General features: G+C 42.1%; 1 pseudogene; it reads right to left on the bottom strand.

Moving 5' to 3' along the window:
• Window positions 1-417: 417 nt before the first annotated feature.
• On the bottom strand, window positions 418-927 carry LOC102504620 (annotated as a pseudogene).
• Window positions 928-11,316: the final 10,389 nt, after the last annotated feature.

Genomic DNA, 11,316 nt, shown 5'->3' with positions numbered 1-11,316 from the left:
CCTCACTTCTTTCTTTTTGAATTAGTTTCTTTCTTCCTTTAGGGTAAGTTTTTTTTCACCATCTGAATTTTTTGGTTCATAGGTTTTAATTATGAGTTTGGATATTGAGATTGAAAAGTACACCACGTTATGCAAATCTGTTTCATTCCTGAGTTTCAGATAGCAAAAAGCAGCTTTCATAGAGAAGGATCTATGCAGTTCAGCGGTTTTTCCAGTAGTTTTTTTCAGTCTGTAAATGAATTTAGTCTTTGTCTTTCTGAAAATGACTTTTGTTTTCCCCATTCCTGAATGATTGCTTGACTGAGTATAAAATTGTAGATTCATTATTTCCTCTCAGTGTTTCAAAGATGGTATTTGTGTCATTGATTAAAAAGTCTGCTATTTGTCTATTTATCATTCTGTTTTGGTACTATGTCATTTTTCTGTTCTTTTTTTTTTTTAACTTAAGATTTTATTATCTTCATAACAGAGCAGAAGATGAAGCTTAGGATTGGATTTCTTGGCCCTTTCTCTTCTTAAATCCTCCCAGCTCAAACTGTTTGCATCTCTTAATAGCCAGAATTCTGTTAGCTCTGCAGCCTTGGTACAATCTCTTTTGTAGTTTTAGCTTTTTCCTGGAAAATCAGCTTAGTCTGCCCACTGCAGCCACTTTGCTTCCTATCAAAATGCCACTTTCCCTGGGCATGTGCTACTTTGTGTACTGCCCTTCTTGTACTGTGCTACTTTGTGGGGTTGGTGCTTGCCACACATCTTACAGGAAGCCCTGCAGGTTTTAGGAACATTCACCAAGTTTGTAGGAGCAATATTGGCAGAAAAAAGCCGTGGTGGTTTTAAGATGTTCTCTCTGTCTTTGTTGTTCTTCTGCACTTCAGTGTGTCTCAGTGTGCATCTATTTTTATTTATGCAGTTCAGGATTGTTGTAATCATAAAGCCAGTCAAAGACAACAGATAAGCATTCTGCCTGGATTCTGCCAAAACCTTGTGGTCCTGTTACCGGGAAAAGGAAAATAAGAATTACCTTGGTTCTTTGTCACCAGAAAGAAAAGATTTTTGATGAGACAGGAAAAAGCGTGATAAGTAAAATTTTATTAGTGAAATTAACAAAATAGTGGAAGATAGTACACTCCCAAGAATTGGCAGTGGGCCAATCCGAGAGAGGTAAAATGACGCCGCTCTCTCCCTCCTGTTTTTATATCCTGGTTTCGTAATTGATTGATTAACTGATTGATTCCCTAAGCTCTGGTCAATTGACAGCTCAGGTTCCCTGTGCTCTAGTTAACTGACAGCGCAGGTTCCTTGTGTTCTGGATTGTTCCCTTCCCCTTCCTGAACCCCTGCCCAGGGTTCATTTCTATCTAAACTACAACAGCCCAAAGACAGGGGAAAAAAATAGAGTTCAGCCAGACAGTACTGAGGTGAGTGGACAAAATCAGCTGCAATCTGGTTGTAGGTTGAAGACTTCAGATGATCAAATCAGGTCATCAGAGCGGAAAGAGGTTACAAAAAGTGTCACGTGGTTATATAATTAGAAGAGGAGGTACCAACTCTGCCTGAATGGTATAGACTTGGGGTCTCCCATCACTTCGAGATTACTAAAACTGGACTCAGTATGTCAATCTGTGATGTAGGCAGAACCACATTGGATGTAGGCAGCTGCAGGTCTGGCATCCCTGTACCAAATGTGTCTGTTTAGTAAGCAACTCCAGTTGCCTCAGGTGACAATTATTGTTGTCATGAATTGTTGGCTCAGGAATCTAAAATTATAGTAAAGCTTAGTGGGTTGTGTCTTTTAACCCCAGAAATGTGAAATTATGAGGTATATCAAACCCATGGCAGTAATCATTTTGTGTTACAATCAAGATAATCACTGTGTTTGGCATTTAAAATACTTGTAAAATATACTTTAATATACCAAATTCAATTATATGACAAGTTGGCCTGTGATTCCAAATTAAATGCTTGATTCAAAATTGAATGGTATAAAAAGAAGTGACTTAGTTTATAAGCAGTGATAGAGTGGTTAAGAGAACTTACATTAAAAATTCGCTTAATAACGTGGGAAGGGTTAGTTTATTGGGTCATAAGTTTGTTGAGTTTAGACACTCCAAGGTCTTAAAGAAAACTGAATATATTAAATGTATAAATATTATTTGAAATATTTAAAGGTAATGAGTCCAATTCAAGTTTACTTAAGGGAATTTGATTTTGTTTAACATTAAGTAATCAGTCCAATTTATATTAAAGTTTCCCTGAAAATTATTTTGATTTAATATAAAATTTAAAGGATTTAAAATAATATAATAACATTTATAAGATGAATTTAGGGGTTTAAGAAAAATTAGGCATTTAAATCTATAATTTCAATAAATAAAATTTGAAAAATCAAACCCAAATAAGTGAATATAAACTATACAAAAGCTGCCCTTGAATATCAAAAGTATCACATAGGAACTGAATCTAAGGATTCATGTTCCTTAACAGTGTGACCTCATGCTTATTCTCTCTAGTATCGCCTTCTGAAATTCCTATTGGGTATAAATTGGACCTTTTTACTCTTTCATGCCTCTCATTTTTTTTCTTTATCCAGAATGTATCACAGAGGTATAACTTTGTAAGTTATCTCTTCCAATATAGAATTTTGTTTTCATCTGGATCCAATATATGGTTTAATCAATCCATTTGGGAGTATTTCTTCAGTTCAATGACTTTATTTCTAATTTAATGTCAGAATCTGACCTTGTTCCTCAGAGTAAAACTGCTTCGAACTATTCTCAAAGTTCTTCCAACTCCCAGTAACACACACAAGCATGCATGCGCTCTGCTGTCTTTGCTGAGCCCCCCAGGTTGGCTGGAGGCCCGGGATTGCACTGCTTCACATTCCACAAGCCAAGATATCTGCACCAAGTCACTCCTCTGCCTCCAGACAGAGGACCTGGTTGCCCAGGTAGCATCAGAGGATGAACAATTCAACCCTCATGGGTTAGCTATCCATGGAGTGGAATTTGAGCAGTAGGAAATGGGAAACAGGAGGGAGCTGGGCAGATAAATTCTCCTTCCCTTTTCCCTTCCAATTAGAGGTGGTGTTTCCAATTAGAGCTGGCCTGTGACTTACATAATTCAGAATCCCAGCAAGGGAACAGATGGCCCACTGAAATTAGGATTACTTGGGGAGGTTCTGTATATACTGGAGCTATTGATAAAGGTGTGCGTAGACGGTACTGTACAGAAATCATGAAGAATAGGAGTACAAGATTAGGATCAGCCAAGCTGTTATCATCTCTATTTCTGAACTGGTAAGGACAGGGTCAAGTAGAGCAGACTGCCTTGAGAACAGTGACCTTCACAGAGGTGCAGCCAGCCAGATATGACTTTGTAGAAAAAGAGGCAGGAGGGGAGAAAAAAAAACCCAAACTCCTGAGCTTATTCTCTTCTTACATTTTAATCTCCTGCCATGGATCATACTGGCTGAACCCATCAGAATGCCAAGGCCAAGAAAGCCACTGATGTAGCCACACAGGCCAGCCTGCTGAAACAGAGAGCAGATGGAAAAAAAGAAGGGCAGAGAGTTAATGAATTAGGATAAATAGGAGATAACAAGCATGTGCACTTTAGCCCATCCTTCTGTCTCTTTCCTTCTCTTTTGGTACATGGATGTGATGGCTGGAGCAGTCCTGGCCATTTTGCAACCTTGAGGCAACCTTGAAGATGGAAGCAACTTTCTAAGGATGGTAGAGCAGAAATATAGAAGAGGCCTTCTGACTACATAATGAAGTAGCTCCATCAGCCCTTAAATGCTTGCCCAGACTTCTTTTATATGAGAAGAATATACATTTTAAGTCCTCTTTTTCAGATTGCTTATATTTTTAGCTGTATGAGGTCTCACTGATGTACATTCCCACTATCTGAATTTATGTCTTCATTTCCCACCCCTCTCCCCCCTCCACCAGACTATTGTCATTTCTTCCTAGTTGGCAGATTGCCTTTTGTTCTTCCCACTTCAGTGTCTGAGGAACATCATTCTGGCAATAAGGCAAACAGTTCATACATCGGGGGTCCCCAACAGTGGTTCTCTATCAGGGAGGGAACTTGGTGTCTAAGGGTCAGAGGTTAGAGGAGACTCATTTTTCACTGTATTCTGTTTTACGGTTTGGATCTTGTATTGTATATACACATTACCTAAGATAATTGAAAACAAGTTCTCTGAAAAAATTAGAAGGCTAATTAAAAATACTCCATCATGTCACCGTCCTCCACAGGATTTTCAGAAGGGCATTTGGAGTCCGGCTTCTCCACATAGACTTCTCCTGGTGGTCATATCTTACCAATGATGAGCACCTTTCACACTGTAATACCTCTGAAGCTGACTGATTCTTGCAATTGCTCTTATCCATGTGGCAGCTGTGATGTGGTTGTCATTGCCTGCCTGCACAAGCTTAGATGTTAGCCCACATTAAAATTGTCCTTGAATGGTTTGTTGACTTAAATGTAGAGGATTTGCAGTTGACCAACATGCCACAAAAAATATGAGTCCTGGGTCGTTCTCTGAAAAACCTTTATTTGACATCATTTAGTAAGATCAGTTAAGTGCCAGCATCAAAACATATATAGGATGAGCATCAGCAGCTTGGAAGAAAATCCCAGAGACAACATTGGAGCTCTCTTAAGAATATTACCAAAGCTCCTCATTCCCCAGAGGATGATAGAGTGTGGGAAAACTGACATCAATTTTCCTTGAAAATAATTCTGAAGACTTGGATTCTGTGGGAACAACTTAGGGATTCCTTAACCAGTTTTTAAAAATTTAAGTCAGATTTGTTGAGATATAACTTACATATCATAAAATGCACCCTTTTTAGGTATACAGTTCTGCGAACCGATAAAAATTTTTAATGTCATGTATCCACCATTGAAATCAAGAGATAAATATTTTTTTAAGTTTCCTCATGCCCCTTTGTATTTGATCCCCAACCCACACTCCTAGCCTTTGGTAACCACTGCTCTGTTATCTGTGTCTTTCATTTTCTCTTTTCTATTACGGCTTCTTTCACTTGGCATCATGTTTTTGCATTGATCAGCAGTTCATTTCTTTTTATTGTTGAGTAGTGTTCCATTGTGTGAACATGGTTATACCATGGTTTGTTTATCCATTCACAGTAGAAGAACATTTGGATTGTGAATAAAACTGTACATAGTTAGGAATAGGTTTTTGTATGGTTATACAGTTTTATTTCTCATGGGTAAATACTTAGAAGTAGGATTGCTAGGTCATTTAGGTCTATATTTCACTTTATAACAAACTGCTGAACTGTCTTCCGGAGTGTCTGCACCATTTTACATGCCCATCATCAATGAATGAAAGTTCATTTTACAATCTTACCAGAGCCTGGTATGATCAGCTTTTTAAAAGTATAGTCATTCTAATAGTTTGTAGAAGTATCTCATTGTGGTTTTAACTTGCATTTTCCCAATGATGTTGGGCATCTTTTTGTGGCCTTATTTGCTATTTATATATCTCCTTTGATGAAATGTCTGTTCAAATCATTTTTAGTTTGGTTATATTCTTACTCAGTTATGAGAGTTCTTTACATATTCTAGGTATTCTTTATCAGATATGTTTTGCAAATACTATCACAAGTCTGTGGCCTGTCTTTTCATTTTCTTGACTATGTCTTTCCAAGAGCAGAATTTTTAATTTTCAAGAAGTCCCACTTCCATTTTGAAGTTATTTTTTTTTTCCTTTTATGGCTCATGCTTTTTGCATCCTATCTAAGACATCTTTGCCAAACTCAAAATAACAAAGACTTTTTCCTAGTTTCCTGTAGAAGTTTTATAGGCTTTAGGTTTTTATAATTAGCTCTATAATCATTTTAAGTTAACTTCTGTATATGGTGCAAGATATAGGTTAATGTCCAATTGTTCCAGTACCGTTTGAAAAACTCTATTTAATTGCCTTTCAAGCTCTATTGAAAATCAATTGAACATATACTTGTGAGTCTACTTGTCTACTTTCTGTTCTGTTCCACTGATCTGTTTGTCTATCCTTTGGTCAGTTCTATACTATCTTGATGGCTGTAGCTTTATAGTAAATCTTTAAATCAAATAGTGTAAGTCCTCCAACTTTATTCTTGTTTATAAAAATTGTTTTGGTTATTCTTGTCACTTTGGTCTTCTTTATATATTTTAGAATCAGCTTTTCCATTTCAACAATAACAACAACAAAAAAGCCCAGTAAAACTTTGGGATTAGGAGATTGTGTTGAAGGTATAGATCAACTTGAGGAGAGATGATATCCTAATAATATTGAGTCTCAATACATGAAAAAAGTATTTCCATTTATTTAGGTCTTCTTTCCTTTCTCTAAGCAATTTTTATAGTTTCAAGCATAAATTTTGTATATTTTATCTCTAAACATTTCATGGATTTTCTTGGTGGTATTATAAGTTGCATTTCTTTTTAAATTTCATGGTTCATTGGTAGAATATGAAAATAAAATTGAGTTTTGCATATTCATCTTGTATCCTCCAACCAGAATATACACACTACTTTTATTTTAGATTCTTTGGGATTTTCTATACAGAGAATCCTCTTGTCTGCAGATAGAAACAGTTTTATTTCTTCCTTTACAATTGTTACCCCTTTTCTTTTTTTCTTGCCTTATTGCACTGTCTAGATACTTCAGTGTAATGTTGAATAGGAATTTTTTTTTCTTCCTATGTATACACACGGTTGACATATGATAAATCTAAGTATAAAAGAGCTCTTTCAATAAATACACAGTAAAAAATCAACATAATAAGAGAGCGTTTTGTCATGGTTTAATTGTCATCTTTTTTCTTTTGCAGTGGCACCTAAAATAATGGTGTATATTATCAAAGATGGTGTTAGCTACAATGAAATTTTGCAATAATTGAGGGAGCCACATTGCATATTTCTAGACTGATGTGAATAATGCCCTGGAGTTGCACAATGTGGAGACCCTGATTTAAGGTTACATGTGCCTGGGGCTTCATAGTTGATACTGTTACCACTGGTATCATTTCATTTAACTGAGCACAGGGTGTTCAACTTAAGCCTGAGTCAGTTGTGCTACTTGAGATCTCGTAAGTCTAGAGGTTGATGAGCCAGAGGCATCTATTAGAGACTGACCATGATATATCTGATCAGGTAACTCTCAAAAACTGAAGGATCTGATACTTTTTTAACCTTATTTGCAAGCTGACAAGTTAGCCTGATACAGTTTGATGGTTGCTCCCAGAAGACACAGAATGCCTGGGTAGAAACAAGGGACTTTATTACTCATAGCACAGCAGGCAGCGTAAGCTTCACACTTGCATTGGTTCTCTTTGCCCACCAGGTGCCACAGGGCTGAGCCTAGGGGGATGCTGAGCACGTAACAGATTTGTGTCACACCCAAGAAGCCCCAAACTTAAGAAACCCCAGTTTTTAAAGAGGCTGCAAGTGAATGTATCTAACCTTTGACCCAGAGGGAAACATTATCTTTCTTTTCCTGGACATCAAACAAATGTGCCCCATCTTCTCTGAGTTCATCTGAACATTCGGTCCTGAACCACTCCATTGTGTCTTAATCTATCAGCTCCCTTCCAAATTCCCTCCGTCCCTCTTCCATCACTTCAAACGCTCTGTTACACTCAGCTCAAATCTTGCCCAGTTGTCCGCACAGGGACCTGGTAAACCTCCAACTTTGGATCAAGTCCATAATTCACTTTCTCCCCTCTTACCACTAGCCTGCTGCAGACAACCATAAAACCAAGAGGCACAAAGCCACTACAGATGTCTCTGCTCCACACACGTCAGGGTCCCACCTCAGCATGGCGTACCTTGACAAATGTTTCAACAGTTGTTTCTCACATTTTCCTCCAAAAAGAACGATGATGGACATTTGTTGATGGACTTCCCAGTATCTGTTCCCCCTTTTCCTCCCCAAAGCACCCAGATTTTCCTTTGAGGAAGTGCCCCTCCCCCATTCTCAGTGGTGCTGTTTTGGTGGACTTGACCCCATTCCCATTTCTAGGAGTCGATTCCAATGGGCTGCTGCTAATCAGCTCTGCTGTTTCTCTGGCCATGGTGATGGGTTCATCACGGATGAGCCCATCACCTGATTTGGGCCCTTGAGACACCAGGAGACAATTGTAGGGGCTTCTAGGAAATCAGCATCCTCTCTCTTCCACAGGCACCCTGGAGAGGACCACCTCCCTCCGGGTGTTGCAGTGAGGATTCAGTGTCTATAACTGCTGGAACATGAAGGGCAGGGGGAATAAGAGAATCGTAGGGGCCAGATGGACTCTGGAGCCTCTGAGCCAGACTGTGCCTGCACCCAGGTCTCCCTTAGACTGTCAAGTGGCATCAGGCACTTAATCTCCTCCTTGTTTTCTTAAAGTCAGTTTGTGCCTAGCTTTCTGTTATTGCACCCTAACTCATGCCCCATTTTAAAATTTTACCTCTCCTCTCCAATCCTCCCTTTCACTCCACTGCCAGCAAATGATCTGGCCTCCTGGCACAAGGAGGAAACAGGCCAACCAGCAGGAATGTCGTTAGCATGTTTCCCTGGCACCTGCAAGTGTTTCTGAATCTGAACATTTCTTCCTCTTTCCTTCTAGACTTTCCCCCTCTGCCTTCTGAGAAACTCAGCTTTTCCTGTTTCTTTGCCTTCTTTCTTTTTACTCATTCTTTCCATTCACCTTTCCTTTTTTGGGTCGAGTGCTTCCCAAAGTGAGACCATCGTAACCTTCTCCAAGCCCACCTCCACACATCTCTGCCTCTCTTCCCCCCTTCTCTGCCAGCTTTCTTAGGGGGAAGAATGTGCGACCACAGAGACTTCAGCTGGGGGCATGCTGAAATGAGGGTCCATGGAACATTCCAGAGGTTCCATCCAGTAGGCAGGTTTGCCTCGGAGGAGGGCTCACCGCGGAGGCCTGGGTGGGATGTGTCGATCAGGGCATCCCTGGCATCTGCTGTGAGGGAAGGCAGTGGAGCTGGTGGCTCCCACAGCAAGTGTGAGGCCTGAGAACAGAAGATGGCTAAGGTGGTGCCTTGGGGAATGTGGATGCTTAAAGGGGAAGCGGCACAACAAAGGCATCTTTAAATGAGGCTGTGACAGGAAGCCTAGTGGTAAGAGGAAAATAGGACAGAAGGTGGTTCCAGAAGCCAATGTTGCCAAATACAGATTCATGTGCCCAATGTACCATGAGGCCAAACAAACTGAAACGTCAGAGTTTGGAGCAGAGAAAGGTTTATTGCAGGGCCAAGAAAGGAGGATGGGGTGGCTCATGCCCAAGAAAGCCCTGAACTCCCCAGAGGGTTTCAGCAAAGCATATTTAAAGGCCAGGTAAGGGAGGGCGTGTTGCAGGTACAGGATCAGCTGTGTACAATTCTCTGATTGATGCAGAGGTAACAGGGCAGTCAACACTATCAATCCCAAGGCGCCAGGAGGTCTGGGGGACACGTGCTCACGATCATCAGGTAGTTTATTTCTTCCCTTTGGTAGTTTTTAGCATCTGAAAAACTCAGGAAATATACATGATATACTATCATCAGGGAGGAGCTACAGCAGAGGATATGGGGGAGGGGTCTGTCCCTGGAAGGCCTTACAGGGTCCTGCTCGATTACACCAGGAAAGGGGTGTGCTCTAAGGAGGAAACCGTGGTCACAGGCTACCAAGGGGCCAAGTACAATAGGGCAGAATCACTGGACTTGGCAATATCTGGAGTTTCAAAGTGTCAGGGACAGAGCCAGCTTTCAGTGGGGTGGGAGAGGAAAGGAGAGGCAAATAAGAGGAGGAGAGAACAACTAGAAATGATCCTTTTTTTTCCTTTCTGACTGTTTTCTTTTAGATTTCTCCCAAAACAGACCCTGAACACGTACTTGGGTGCAGCTCATCTGTTGGGAAGGTGAACCCCAGAAGCCCTGGAGGAGGGCAAGGGAGACCAGGCAGTGCAGGGATTGCTAACAGGCGAGATGGTCTTACACAACTGCAGTGCGGTCCTTCTGGGGGTCCCCCCAGGACTCATGTGAACCAGGCCTCAGAATGGTTCCCCTGCCTCCCATGCCCCGTGGGGGGGAGGTCACACTTGCCAAGCAAGCTCCTGTGTGGCTCCAGGTGGAAAAGTGGCTGTGCTGGGGCTGAAAAGCACAGCTTGTGTGAACCCCGGGGGGCCCGGGGAGCTTGGGTCGGGGCGTCAGCCCAGTGTTGGCCACCCAGGCCCTCCCACACCCCTTCACCAAATTCCATGGCTAAGGTACTAGAAGAGGGCGTTCTGAAGTGTAATTAAAGGCTGGCATGAGATAGAAATTGTAGCCTACTAGGTCAGAGAGAAGTGCAGGGTCAGCAGGTTACTCCTCCAGGGAGTGGGAGAGGCCTGATGGGGTTGTAGTTCAAACCTTGTTCTCTTCTCGGAATCGGGACAGGAGTTGGGAGAGGTGCAGATGTCATCATGTGCTTTGCCCTTTGACTCTTTGCTGCAGAAGCGGGGGAGGGACACACTCAACCCCTCCTTACGCCATCAGCCTGCATTTTCCCTCTACGACTGAGCTCTATAGACTAGATTAAAACAGAACTCAGGGACTTGACCTTCCCTTCCCTGCGTGCGCCTGCACTGTAACTGATCACACACCATGTGCTCGAAACTGGGGGAAAGACCTGCCCTGAAGGTGAGCCGTGAATCAAGGGCAAGCTGTGGGGCTGTGACAGCACAGTCTGGAAGAACCAGCAGGCTACTGACTACTCCCCCCACCCCCCGACTCTCATCCCTTCCCCAGAAAGTCCAGGGGGGAGAAGAACAAGGTGTGATGGGGAAAGAGTGAAACAGGGATAGCTGGGAAAGGCTGGCAGTGCTTAAAGCTGAGCTAATGCTCGGGGAGCCGTGAGCCCCATGAGCAGTCCCCAGGTGCGCAGTTCGGTCTCCCTTCTGTTGTGTTGTAGACGCAGAGCTGTGAGGGGCGTCCTTGCCTCCTGAGGACACACCCTTGGGGGAGGAAAGAGCCCAAGGATGAGAAGCCAGATGACCAAGGGGTGATCTCTTAGGAAGAGTGAGTCCTGTAGTGGCTAGAGGATGTCAGCTGAATGACTGGACGCTTGCCATCTTGAGTGACATCCCCCTTGGTATCTTGGTCACCAGCCCCCTCCAATGTGGTCCTTCTCCAGTCTCAAAAAATGGCCCTGTGGGTCACCACACTCGAGGAAGAAGTATGCATATTTGTTTCTCATTCCACATTCTGAGGCCCCAGAAGGGGAAGCAGCAGCACATTGCTGGGTTCGCTGGGGACCTGTTCCAGGAGTGGAGTGGAAGGTGAGGCCACC

The sequence above is a fragment of the Camelus ferus genome, chromosome 20 (assembly GCF_009834535.1).
Source record: "Camelus ferus isolate YT-003-E chromosome 20, BCGSAC_Cfer_1.0, whole genome shotgun sequence".
Taxonomy (NCBI): Eukaryota; Metazoa; Chordata; class Mammalia; order Artiodactyla; family Camelidae; genus Camelus; species Camelus ferus.
This window is presented reverse-complemented; position numbering and strand designations above follow the sequence as displayed.